Consider the following 15,461-nt stretch of genomic DNA (forward strand, 5'->3'; position numbering starts at 1 on the left):
TGTTGAATACAGGTTTGCTGTTTTCCCAGCATATTCTCATGAGCATGGGGGAGATAGCAGAGGACAAGTCTTTATGCCAGGAAAGTTGGATGGGTCCATAGAAAGGCAAAAACCCAGCAGCAGAACCAGTAATTGTGCAAAAGAACTGGGGGTGCACTGCCAACACCTTTTAGGATGATCTCTAGTTGACTTCTCATGTGCATGTTTTTGACCCAACTTTCAAAACCAGACTCCATGAGGATGGCTTGTGGGTCAGAAGTCCTGTAGTGGGACCTGTGTTTTCAACCTAGCTCCATTTGCCAGAGAATAGGAGAATTGACAGATTTGATATGCTCCATTCTCTTCACAGATAAAAGAGGTTCACACATAGCACATGTGACATTAAAAAGTTTTGATGCTGTGTGGTGAATGTTAGGGTGCCTATAACATCATCCAGCCAGTATGGCAGTGAGTCAATGCTGATCTTTGCAGCCATATTACTCGGGGGCTGCACAAACCCCCATGTCCTAGCTGGGCCTGAATTTCTTTTTGTGTAGGTCAATACCCAGCCTTAAGTGGCCAGAGTTCGTAGGCAGTTCCTAGAAAACAAAAGCAAAGGTTCCATTTACTGGTCCCCAATGTTCCCCTGAATCCCATAGTACCTATATGGAACATTATGTAACTGTACATCCAATGCTGCCAAGTAGTGCCACAGATTATACAGATACTCAGTGATTTCCTGATCCAAGCATGGACGGAGATCCCCTATGACACCATCACCATCTTATTAGAAGCAGGACCGGAAATTGTCAAAAGTGAAAAAAGGCATGTACACCCTATCTCATTATGAGTTGTTGTGATGCATTTCACAGTTTTGTGACCTATGTATACAACTTTTCTTTAACATAACAAAAAACAAAATTTTGATATAATAAAAAATACAACATTCTGCCAACAAGCCTGGTCCAGATCTGTATCAAACCCCACACACAATACTTAGGTTTTAGGCAACACATCCAAGGATGCTATGGGAAGAGCAGACAGACTTTTAGGACTGCTAAAACCACTATTTTTGCTGTTAGAATAACTAAACAAAAACGAAGTTTTTTTCTGTTATCCTTGTTCTGGTTACTTTCTCCTAAGTTTTGTTTCCTTATAATCCAGAGGATTGCTATTCTATTAACCAAAGCTGCTTTAAGGTAAAAGCCAGTGTTTACCTTTTCACATAAATCTGTTCAACAAGTTTATATAAGTTCTTAACATCATTTTTTTAAGTATAGTATCTAAACGTCTCTCCTTATTAGCATTTTTTTCATTGACCTTACCTTTCCCTATATTTGCCAGTTTTTAAGTTTTAAAGCTTGGTTTTACCCATTCCTTCCTGGTTTTCTCGCTCTGGAGACTTGTTTGCTGGTTTTTATACCTACCTCACAGATGTCATCAAGTGACCAATGTGTATTTTGCTGGTATTCCATTGTTATGCATTATTTACACCAAGGGTAACATGTTTTATTATAAACATATACTTTATTATTTGGTTGAAAAAAGTTCTATTGTCATCTTATTAATCCCCTGAGGAAGCAGTGACAACCATGAGCTGCACTGTGAAAACACATGACACAAGATAATGGTGCAATGAAATTTAACCTTTGTACATATTTCCTTTGTCAACAGTATAAGTTCTAATTGTGCATTGTTTTTATTACAGGTTGACAATCGAAAATCCGGCAATCAGCTCCCTTCAGTTTTTGCATTTTTTGCATTTATTATATAGGGACTGTAGTATACTGTTTGGCAACTTATGTTTTGATGGCTCTGTTCTGCAAAAACAACTGTTAGATCTTGCTTGCTACACAAAATATGTGTTGAGATGTCCCTGTTCCCTGAAACTGTGCCAGATGTCCGCCAGTGCTGCAACAGAAAGGTTGACCTGTGTGTGGAGGTAAGTATAAAAACAAATCCAGAACCTTCGGGAATGCAGGGAACCTTGGGTCCGAAGGTTGCCGGATTTTTGATTGTCAACCTGTATATGCAAAAATAAAACGTGGATGTTTTTTTAATGATTTACTAAGTAGGCAGCAATGTCCTACTTTTCTTTGTGTCAAGTGAAACACCCCGGGATATGAGAGGTTTCACTTATGTATTTGTCCAGGACTCCTAAGATTAACCACATTTATTCACATAAGAACATAAAATAGAATAAAAAATTTCAGGGTTTGTAGTTACAATAGTCTTCTAAGGTTTATGTCCACAATTTCTTCAACGCATTTTTAATCTCCTTGTTTCGTAGACTGTATATAAGAGGATTCAACATGGGGACCACTGTGGTGTAGAACATTGTTAAGATTTGTTCCAGTAGGTCATAGCCATCTGATGGTGGTATCATGTATACAGGTACACCTGATCCATAATAGATGGTCATGACCGTAAGGTGGGATGAGAAGGTGGAGAAAGTTTTCATTCTGGCTGCTTTAGATTTTATATTCAGTATAATTTTAATTATCTTTACATAGGACATCAAATTGCACATAACTGGAATTAACCCAAATACTAAACTCTCAGTATACACAACAATGCAAAACATTTCAGTCCCACCACAGGAAATGTTCAGCAAAGCTTTTGCATCACAGAAGAACTGATGAATGGTAAAAGAAGAACAAAAAGACATTTTTAGGATGGAATTTGTAATTAAAAATGAATTTAAACATCCACTGATCCAGGTCATCATCATTAATAATGTGCAGATTTTGTCGCTGAGTATACGTTTATATTTTAAAGGGTGACAAATTGCAACATATCGATCATACGCCATTATAAATATAATTGTGATCTCAGCGCTTTCTGCCAGAAAGAAAAAATAAACCTGAAAAAAGCATTCTGTGGAAGATATAGTGTTGTTCCCAGTAAGTAAGATGTAGAGGAGTTTTGGAACATTAACATTTGTGTAACATAAATCAATAATGGACAAGTTACAGAGAAATAAATACATTGGTGTGTGCAAATGGCGATCCAAACATATCACTGTAATGATAATGAGGTTTACCAAAATTCCAGTAAAATAGATTAGAAAAAAAAAGACAATGAATATGTGCAATTTATTGTCATCTTTCAGGAAAAATGGCAAAATGTGGAATTCTAACATAGATGTATTTTGTTCCATGAGATATTGCTACAATAGGTTTGTATTTATTTCTAGGAAAGTAAAGGAGTAAAAGTATATAATGTGCAAATGTGGAACTGGGAAATGTTTTCATGTTTTTTGTTTTATATTCCTTATAAGACTTAAAATGTATCTGAAGACAATGATAGAATGAATGCAGTATGGGTAAATGTATGCAGTGCAAGAGGAGACAACACATTTTTGGAATCTATATGTCTCCTTCCTCAGTGCTGTTATATGTAGCCTTATAAAATTAATAAAAAAAGATCTTATTTATAGATTGCTTTAAGATGTTCAAAATGTTGAATGCTTTTCTAGAAGCACAGAATATAACTGGGTTAAAACATTTTTTAGGTAAAGATAGCAGATCCAGAAAACATCTGATTTCCCCACATGATTGATTGAACAGTTTTTATCTACTTTTAAGGCAAGTATCTTATAGAGATGATGGCTGAAACAACCACAAGGAAGCTGTAATTTGTCAATTACTAAACCATGGTAATTACCTGTGGTCTCTCTGGAGCTAACATTTTCCCCATTATTGCCCTCCCATGCCTTGTCTTGCAACATGCTCCTTTTTACATGTAGTCACCTTAATAGGAACGGGATTTACATTTTTTGGTAGGAGCCTACCTAAAATGACGGGTAGCAATCTGATGACCACAGGTGAATATGTTATATAGAAGCTTACCTGTACTTAGATATGGTAGTTACATTAGTAATTTTCCTATTCAGGCTACAAGTACAGACAATATCTGTTAATCCTACTATATTCCAAAACTTTCTATACAATTTAGGGTGACAGCTGTGTTTCTCCAAAGATACAGTGCAGCAGCTTAACATTGTTCCCCTAAAATAAGAACTGTTTTCATAGCAGAGGTATTGAAAGAAAATACAAAGCCCCATGATTTTTGGATCAGTGTCACGTATGATTGAAAATCCTATGTAACAGATGAGATCTATGGCATTACCACCACAAAACTCCCTGAAATGAAAATAATTGAATTAGAAGTATCCCAATTAAATATCAATTATTTGAGACCACCTCTCTAAGATATTGTAATGATATTGATGAAAAGGGGGGCAGGTTGGTATCTAACTTTATGCCCCAAAAGCAGTAGGGAGTCATGTTGCATATATTATAATACCATTTCCATACAAATATTAACATTTGTTTAAATTATTTGCAATTAAACATCATAAATGCATTTGCTATGTAATTAATAGTTTATTCATTAAAATCTCCATTCAGCAAAACCCATTTTGGTGTGTATCATTTTCCTATATCCCTGGACAGGTTTCGCAGATCTATATTTTGCTTTCTTCAGGAAAATTTGAGAAAGGAATATCACAACTATAACAATAACACAATCTTCCATTATCTTATGATCATAATACCATCAATAATCTTGTATTATTATCATTTACACTTACAGTGTATCTGCTGATAATCTTTACAAGGATCCCAGTTGTTAACTATATGCCCTGACCTTTTGCGATCTCTAATGTTACATATTATCTATAAATAGGAGCTGACAGTTGGAATATAACAGAGGAAAAACGTAGTGGGATGGTATTTGACCACACAGTCATATTAAATGTTGCTTTGGTTGCAAAACAGACCCAAATCCTAATGTATTCTTACTTATAATGTCTAAATAAAAATGTAATCTTTACAAATTGGCATGCAATGTCCAATGTTATGATTAAAGACACAGCTGACTTAACCTCCCTAGCGGTCTAATTTAGTCCAAATTCCATGCAAAAAAAATTATACAATTTTTGGCATGGACATTTATTTTTCAGTGTAGGCTGCAATTCTTAGGCATATCTTACTGATATTTAATAAAACTAATAATAAACTTTAAATAACAAAATACAAAAATCATTTTATATTACATGCTTAAATATTTAACTGTATATGTAACTGTATAGTAGCATACATAATATGTTTATATATAATATAATTGTATATATATTATATGAATATGGACTCATTACATCTATTTTGTATTGAATCCAATACAAAATTATTTAAATTTCCCACTAATCCTCCTGTCTGCACCAACGTCACCAGTTAACCCTGTGGATCTTGTTTCTGCACTTTGCGGCTAGAGATCGGAGAAAGGCGATGTGTCCCCAGGATCTGTGGGGACCAGCAGGACTCTGGGGGACAGTGACGGAACAAGGTAAGTGTTTTTTTTTTTTTTACTTAAAAGCGACCCAGAGTGTGAGATGGGATTACCACTTTTTGCAAGTAAAATCCACCCCAAATCACACTTGGGATTACCACTAGGGTGGGTTAATAAATGTTTCACTGATATGCATTAAAATTGCATCATGAGCAATGATAATTGTTTTAACCTCACTAGTAAATTAAAGCCAAAAAATACTCTTGAAAGGTATACAGAGCTGAGGTGGTTAGAATTAACTTTTCATTTAAGTCTGCAGGCAGATATTATTTTCTTAAGTGTTCTACAAGATTTTTTAGATGTTACATAGTAAAAGACTTTTACAGTATACCAGTCTATAATTTGTGTTTTTGTATTTTAATACTTTTTTGCTTTGAATGTCTTGACTTCTTTTCTACTCTAAGTAATATATAGTTTTCTGACTAATAAAAGAAATAGAATTTTTGCTGTGTTGCCAGGGACTAGGATTAGATATTAAGTTGGCACTTTGCTTTCTCTGAAACCCTCTGTAATGGAAATCTCACTAAGACTGATGGATATGTGAGTGTTTGTTGGTGTGAAGGGATAGCAGATTGTAAATGCAGCACATTGTGAAGACAGCTTACTTACAATTTTCTTTAAATTGTTGGAGGACATCAGAACATCGGGAGGTAATCCAAACAAACAGTAGGAAAAATACACAAATTCTAGATAAGCCTGGCCTTCTATAGGTCTTCTTAGGCAGTTAAAAAATATCTGGCACATTTTATAATCTTCTCATCAACCCCTCTGTGTAACTTCTGTAAAATAAAGAGAAGTCTTCAGGGAAACAGGAATTATCATGAAGATGTGCTAATGTCCCCAGTGAAGTTGTTCTCCCCTAATATACCAAGCTTCTTTAATACCAATTGTAAGAAAAAAATAATAAAATAATTATTGAATTCAATTAAAATAGTAAAAAACAAAAAATAAATAATGAAAATGTGAAATGTAATTGATAGAAGTATTTTGCTTTTGATAAAGTAGGTAAAGATTATAACATATGATTCAAATGTGTCCACCACACTGAAGGAGATTCCAATTTACGTTTTATTACATGGCAAAAATAAAGCAAAATAACCAGGAAACAGTAGTTTTTTTTTGATTGCACACTGATAAGCTAACGCGTTTCACCCTTGCTGGGCTTCCTCAGGAGCAGCTGTGTGCTTTTTTTTGCATGTGGTATTATCCAAAATAGAGGCTCACTTTATGTAAGTTGTCTGGTCCCAGGAAGATATTAAAAGACAAATAGCGCTTGCTGCCGCAGCCCCACCAGTCGGTTGTAGTTTTATGTAGAGGGAAGTTGCGACACTCTTACCTAGGAGTGAGCTGCAGCTTCATTTGCTTCTTTGATACTTACTGGGGACCAGACATCTAAATACTGGGGATTTCCCCTTGCATTGTCTTTTCACAAAAATGCCAATATTTTCCGCACGGCATTTTTTGCCTCCTTGATTAATAGACTGTATATGAGAGAGTTTAAAATGGCCACCATTGTGGTGTAGAACACCGATAGAATCTGTTCCAATAGGCCATAGAGATCTGACAGTGGTATCATGTACAAAAAAAAAACAAATCCATAGTAGATTGCCATGCAAGTGAGGTACAATAAGCGGGAGGAGAAGGCTTTACTTCTACTCTACATGGATAGAATACATAGTATGATCTTTATCATTTGTACATAGGACAGAAAGTTGCAAACAACTGGACAGAGACAAACACAAAATTGTCAATGTACAAAACAAGGTAAAATATTTGAGCACCACCGCACGAAATGTGAATCAGAGCTTTGGTATCACAGAAGAACTGGTGAATAGTAAAAGAATAACAGAAGAACATTTTTAAAACAGAATGTGTAAGTAAAGCTGAATTTAAACTTCCGGGGCTCCTAATGGTCATTATTAATATTATGCAGGTCTTCCTATTAAGTGTAATGTGCCTAGGCACACAAACCACAGTCAACTCCAAGAATCCTTTTGTCAAGCTTATTTGTAGTCATAAAAGAAAGCAATGGTTAATCACAGATGATCAGTCCGATAGGCGTGGTACAGAAGGGTAAGGCAAAGGCAGGTCAGGAACAATCTGAGGTCAGAGCAGGCAGTAGGCAAGAGTAGTTACAAACAATCCAAGGTCAGGGCAGGCGGAGTTCAGGCAGAATCAGGTATCAGACCGGGTTGCTATTGGTAACGACACAACAGGTTAATATGAACCAACACAGAGAACGCACACTGTACTCACAGTGGCTTATAGGGGACAATGGGGTTCAGGACAGGTTCTCCTTAAATGGCCAGAGTGCCCAATGACCTTGTGCCACCTGGGGCCATTTGATTGGAGGATAACTGAATCACTATGTCCAACCCTATAGTGAGGCAGCTGAGTGCCCCATCTCTGGGGGGTACAAGAGGCACAAGTGGTAGCGCATGCGCACCTCTTCCCACAGCACCCCTGGGACGTGCCCTACTTTGCACACCCACAGCAGTGCTGAGAACAAGACTTTCTATGCTCATGTTCATAGGGATGCTGGGGATGCCGCCAGGCCGAACAGTAGTTCGGCTAGAGTGGATCACTCTACCTGCAGTGAGAGACACGCTATGAGCAGGGCAGCAGCCTTGGCCATGCTGCCTGCTGCAGTGGCGTCTCCCTCTGCGGCTGTGATCGCTAGGGACGCCGTGGGCTCGCTCGACAGGTAAGTTTCTTACATTAAATATGCGGTGATTTTCTAAAGGGTGACAAATTGCAAAATATTGATCACACGCCATTATAAATATATTTGTGATCTCAGTAGTGTCTGCTAGGAAGAAAAAACAGATTGGATATAGCATTGTGTTGCAGATATGGTGTTGTTCCCAGAGAGTAAGATGTAGAGAAGTTTCGGAACAGTTGGGTAAAATGTATCAACAAATGAGAAGTTGCAGAGTAATAGATAAATCAAGGTGTGCAAACAAAGATCCAAAAAATATCACTAATGATCAGTAGGTTTACCAGAATTCCATTACGTTATATATCAAATAAGAGAAGACAATGTTGAATATATTCTTAAACCTCAGAGTTCATAAAGAATGGCAAAATGTGGAATTCCAGCATAGATATATTGCTTTCCATGGGATACTACAATAAAAATTCACGGGAAAATGTATTTTTGTAGAGAATAAATTGATTAGATTTGCTGTGTATACATGTACATTGATGTGATGATGAATATTTTAGGCTTCTCCTAAGTGAAGAATGTGAATGTGAAATTAACAGTTATCAGAAATCAGTGTCTACCATAGGAGGATTACGAATATTCAAGTAGGTATAATTATTTAATTATAAAAAAATCTTAAAAATAAACAAGATACATTTTACAATGTTTAACCACCTGAGCGTTACACTGAGGTCTAGATTTCTGTACCAAAAGCGATCCACTGTTTTTCATGAAATTTTTTTTTTTAAATTGTAGACCTGTAACTTACAGAAATATGTCCGAACAAGGGTCTAGTAGATATTATGAATATAAAAAATGTTATTTTAAAATGTTATTTTAATGTTATGTTAAAATGCAAGTTATTTACTTTTATTTTATTTTTTTTTATTTTTTTGTATTGGATTGGATACCGGAGTTTGTATTCAATCCAATACAAAATGACAGTTTGAATTTACCAATTATATACTTTGTATTTATTTGAATCATTTTGTATTGGATTCAATACAGGAGTTTGTATTGAATCCAATACAAAATGAATGAATGAGTTTCTATTTGAATTTCCCGCACACGCGCCGACGTCATCACGCACGCAGGGAGGAGCCGTCCGTGTTTTTTTCTCCGCTGGACGGCTTCTCCCTTCAGAGATCATCTGGCGCTGGAAGAAGGAGGATGTGGACGATCAGCGGGACCAGGTAAGATGCCGGCCGGTATCTTGTGTTCCGCCAGCCGGTATCTTGTGTTCCGCCGACCGGGCGGCGGAACACAAGATGCCGGGCGGCGGAACACAAGATACCGGCCGGCATCTTACCAGTCCCGCTGGCACTCGACGCTGGAGAGGGAGATCGACGGACGACGATGGACGGAGGACGACGCTGGAATAGGAAAATGACGCTGGAATAGGAAAACGACGCTGGATGTGCACAGCGGGACCATGGAGGTAAGGATGTGACAAAAATACGGGCTTAACCATCCTAGCCATTTTTTTTTGCCCGTACGAAGGTCGGGCTTAATGGCTAGGTGGTTAAGAATGTAAATTATATAAATAAATAGATCATTATTGAATCAATAAATATACTATAATAAAATGTACAAAAAATGTTTTGCTTACACATAATTTGATAACTCGGGTCAGCAATGCTTTGCCTCATTCACTAGGCCTAATTTATAAAGCTCTCCAAGACTGGAGAAGATAGACTATCATGGTAGAACGTGGGTGATTTAGCAAACCTGTAATGAAACTGGTTCAGGATTGGAAACATTTGCCATCCAATAACCAAGGGTTTTTAAGAAATCAGTTCCATGTTTTCTGGAACTACCAGGCTCTCCTGTGATAGTCTACGGAGAGCTTTAATAAATCAGGCCAGTTAAGTAGGGGAATGAGCTATATAAGATTCATGGCACTTCAATATTGTTTATTAGTTCTTAGAATTAATTTCAATTAGAAAGTTCTCAAAGTTGGTGGACAAGAAAGAAAAAAAAAGTTTTTTTTCCCTATTTTTCCTAAACAGACCCAACCCTTAATCCTCTGTATTGAATCCAGTACAAAGTAATTATTATATTATATATAATTTCATTATATATATTATATATCCTACTGTACAGTTTGATTATGGGTTTCAATATTTTTACGCACCCTTGTTTTAACAGATTTTTGTGTTTTTTTATTTAAAGTTAATTGTTAAATTTATTAAATATTTGACATTTTTCGGTGAGTTACGCCTAAGAATTTTAGGCCTACAATTTAAAAGAAATTTCCATGCAAAACAATGTACCACTTTTGGTTTAAAAATGCTGACACTGCCAGGGAGGTTAATACTGAAATGTCTTGAAAAATGAGCTTTAGATGCCTGCCTGATCATATTATTAAAAATACTGTTAGTGTGATATGAGTATTTCACAGCCAACAATTAATTAGATCTGATTTATATTACAAAAGTATCACATGGAATGACAATTGTTTTCACTTCATCGATAATCCAAAACCTAAAAAAACGTTTTTTCTTAAAGGATATACAGTGGAGATATAAAATTTAAATTTAAAATTAACTTTTCATTTCATTCTGCATTCAGCTATTCTTCTTTATAGCTTCCATTAATTGTCAATGTCTTTGTATAACTGTGTCACTGTGAGCCAAATCATCATAATATAATATATTATAGTATCACTTCTAAGGTTTATTAAAAAACAAGCTCTATATCACATAGTAAATGACACTTACAGTGGATTAAAATTCAGTATTCAGGATTGTCTGCTCAAGCAAAGAGCCCACTGTGCTACCTGTAAATAAAAATGTTAATAAAAATATTAATATGCAATTTTTTATATATATATATCAGTTTAAATTTTTTTTTGCATTGTTTTAAATATATTACACAATGCAATACATATATTTTATATATAAAAAGAGATATATATATATATATATATATATATATATATATATATATAGATAATACAAATTAAAACACTATACATACTCCTTAAATTCTAAACACCGAGAGCAGGGGTCGACAAACCTCAGTCTTTAGGCCAAATACGGCCTAGCCGGTAGTTTGTTCCGGCCTAATGCCAGGATCTGCCAGGGGGTGTTAGAAACTAACAGATTTGGAGCTGCCGGAGCTCCGGTGACACCTCCTTGCTGTTGCTCCCCTATTTACCACTGCCAGCATTGATACTTCCGCCGCGGTGGTAAATAGGGAAAGCTCCCTGAAGGGAAATCCCTCTAATTCGTAATGCATACGGAGGAGAGGGATTTCACTTCAGGAGGTGTTCCCTGGTGGTAGGTGGAGCAATTAGGGTGGGATCCAGAGTCTGGCCTAGTGTGCTCCCGCCCACCCCTGAAATGGCCTTGTGGCATAAAAGTTTGCCGACCCCTGACTAGAAACTCTAGAGCCGCATGACCCTCTCTATCTCTACCTAGGTAAACAATGAATAGCAAGTATATTTTATATTTTTGTGATCTCAACATATACTGTGAAAGAATGAGAAGACTTCAGGAAAACAACAACAATCATCATCAAGTTATTATTATAACGTTGTCCTCCCATGACATATAACAAACTTTAACTTTCAACTTTTATTTTAAAAAAAGAATTTAATTAAGAGTTTAATAACTTTCAATTCATTAGTAATAGTAGCAATACAATCCCGACTCAATATTTAAAAAATAATTTGTGCAAAAGGTAAACTGTATCTATAGCCACTTTATTTACTTTGTCCAACCTAGAATACGGCTGCAGATATCATTGCAAAGCAAAGCCTAAAGTAACAAATCCTAAACTATATATATATATATATATATATATATATATATATATATATATAATATATATCTATTTTATTTTTGGTATTACAGAAGCAAAAATCACCAGAACAGGTGCCCATACTGAGAAATAAAGATAGATATAGATAGTAAAGTCTACCCAGACAATCTTCAAAACTCCCCTACAGCATCCTAACAATAAAAAAATCCCACACTTCAAAGGCAGCCTAAAACATGCATTTTTCTAATGTCCTTTATTGCTTATGAGCACATGGGATGGCAGATGGCATATGCAAACACATCTAAAAGTAGGCAACTCTTCCACATAATATAACACAATAGCAATTTAAAAAATAAATTATACAAGATCAGTCTAAAAAATGAGATGACTGATATAATAACATTTTTTTAGTTTTTCATATGACAATTTTAATGCTTGTCTCCTTCAATATTTCCATTATTCAAAATTAAGTACTGATATATTAAAAATGCTGAGCAGATCAGCTTCAATATATCTGATCATTTTTTACTTTACTGGATCTATTGAATAAAAGCATGTTCCTTTACTCACCAATTTCATTTTAAGAAAAACAAAAAAGTCCCAAAATGCCAGATCTGGTGAATATGGAGGATGTTCAAGCATAGTAATGTGTTTGTCAGTCAAAGAAAGTGTTGTGTAAGAAGGATCATTGTCCTGAAGAATAAAACCATTTTCCCACATTTCTGCCATCTATTGGTTTAGGAAAAGAAGCATTGGAATCCCTTCCAAGTACTGTTGATGCCCTGAAGGAGATTTACCCATAACTTGTCCTGATGACCATTGTTGATTGGAACAAATATGAGAGAAACCCCAAAATGCGCCATTGTCCCTGGAGCAGGATAACCTGTTTGGTCTATGTTAAAAAAAAATTGTAAAGATTGCAATTCAAGAACACATTTCCTATAATTTTTGATATGTACATTGCAGTCTAAAACCTCCCTGGTGGTATTAGGAGATGTTTAGTATTAGGTTACATTCGGGGGTAGGTAAACCTATTGGAAAGATACTAAATGCAGATTACCTTATCCGCCTGCATCCCACATGGTCCTTCGTGTCTTCTTTCTTCCTCCGGCTGGCTTCTTCTGCACTTGATGAGTCACCAAGGAGTTCCCGGTGACGTTAGTGTGTGTGGATGGGAAATTCGGGGTGGGTCGGGAAATTCAAATCTATTTGTATTGCATTTGATACAAAATAACTGTATTGAATGCAATACAGCGGATTTATATGTGTAAAAGCAGTACATTTCATGAAAAACAATGTACAGCGTTTAGACATAAAAAAAGGACAGAAATGAACCAGCCAGGAGGTTAACATATGGAACATACTTGTAAGATGCCATATGGTCACTTGCCAGTGACTGCTAGGAATGATAAACGTTAGCAGTGATTATGGTCAACTGGGAGGTTTACTGGCACACCAATCAATTTCCAGGCAATAACTGATATTTTACATTTACTATCATATCCTGATGAGCGGAGTGTTTAGACTTCAAAATGTGTTGGTATATGGCTCCATTGTCCTTCCTAGCCCCTTTTTTGCAGGCACACCATCTGGCACTTTTTAGTAGCCACTCAGCTGTCACTGGACAACCCCTTACGCTGGGTTGCATGTAGAGACTCAAAAGGGCACTGGACAGTTTGGGAATTCAAAGGGGGAGGGCAATACAAAGATGAAACAAAGTATAGGGGCAGTGGAAAACTGGCACAATTATAGAGGAATAAAGGACACCTATACCACAAAAAAACTGGCATCACTGAATTCTTTGTGTTTCCCCACCTACTTTTTGATCATCCCACTGCATTTTCCCCTAAAAATGCTAAAAAAAAATCAGGAGGGATACTGGGCTCTGACATACTGTCCATTTTCATTTCCCTTTTCTCTACCTCTGCCTTGTATTTTACACATAATATTACATCGATAGAGCTAGGCATCAGTTCATGGGGGAGCACAAGTAGGGACAATTACCGTAACTCCAACCATTTATTATTATTATTATTATTATTATTATTATTATCAGGGAACCCTTCTATAATTACTATATTCACAACTCACTGTAAATTAGTACTGATAGCCAAATAGGTCTTTGTGTCAGTTAAACTGACCTGACAGTTGCAATAAGGGATCCCTAATAACCCTGGTTTAGAAGCACTGATCTAAATAATAGAGTAGCCTTACCGAAGGTGATGAGTTCATTTATTGTGGAAAACTACAAATTAATACCTAAATAATGTTTAACATTGAATTTATCTTTTCTACACATGTGGATAGATCTGTTTAGTGTTTAATATATAACAGGTTAAGAGACAAAGGCCAATCAATTTTTTTGAACAGATAGAATGTAGAAAAACTGAAACATTAACTTAAACATTTTTATTGTTGTCTGTATAAAAGAGACTCCCCTGTACTTTTTGTTTCAAAAGCCAAAATGGCACCTCTAAAAGCTGTAACCAGAATAGTTGTCCATAATGTAAGATAACCCCTCAGATTCCACTTTCGTAATATATGTAGAATAATTCATTTCCATTTGCTTTCTGCCCTGGTGGCAATGTTACCTTGACAAATAGTATTGCTGGATTTTATTAACAGGGGTGAAGTCTAAAATAGAAATCTTCCAGTCAGTGAAGTATCCCAATTTATCAGGACACAGCTACTAATTGTGCTCCTTTAATCTTTTACTCTTTTACTCTTCTTCCATCATTGAAACCCTTTCCTAGAAATTAAAAAGCTACTTTAAACCTAATTTAATATAACAGCAATAATAATGGGAATCATTCCATCTGGTGAATACACAGGCAATATTCCTTATCCAATATACAGGCAATCAACCCCAATTGTCTTATTACCAAAATACCAACAATTTCTGCAAAGCATTCTTTACGTCTTTGTTTCGTAGACTGTATATGAGGGGGTTCAATATGGGGACCACTGTGGTGTAGAACACTGTTAAGATCTGTTCCATTAAGCCAAAGAGATCTGATGGTGGTGTCAAATACACAAGAAAAGCAGATCCATAGAAAATGATCATGACAGTGAGGTGGGATGAGCAGGTGGAGAAGGCTTTACTTCTACCTTCCTTGGATTGAATACATAGTATGATCTTTAAAATTTGTATATATGACAGAAAGTTGCAAACCATTGGACAAACCCCAAATAAAAAAATATCTATATACATAACAAGGTAAAACATTTCAGTACCACCGCAGGAAATGTTGATCAGAGCTTTGGCATCACAAAAGAATTGGTGAATGGTAAAAGATGAACAGAAAACCATTTTCAAGACAGATCTTATAAGTACAACCGAATTGAAACATCCGCTGATCCAAATGGCTAATATTAATATTACGCAGGTCTTCCTATTAAGAATACGGTGGTAATCTAAAGGGTGACATATTGCAACATAACGGTCATACGCCACTATAAACAAAACCATGATCTCTGAACTGTCTGCTAGAAGGAAAAAATACATTTGGATATAGCATTGTGCGTAGGAAATGGTGTTCTTCCCAGACAGTAAGATGTAGAGGAGTTGTGGAACATTAACAGTTGTGTAACACATATCAATAATGGATAAGTTGCAGAGAAAAAGATACATTGGGGTGTGCAAATGGACATCTAAACATAT

This window comes from Pyxicephalus adspersus, chromosome 7, assembly GCF_032062135.1.
Source record: "Pyxicephalus adspersus chromosome 7, UCB_Pads_2.0, whole genome shotgun sequence".
Classification (NCBI taxonomy): Eukaryota; Metazoa; Chordata; class Amphibia; order Anura; family Pyxicephalidae; genus Pyxicephalus; species Pyxicephalus adspersus.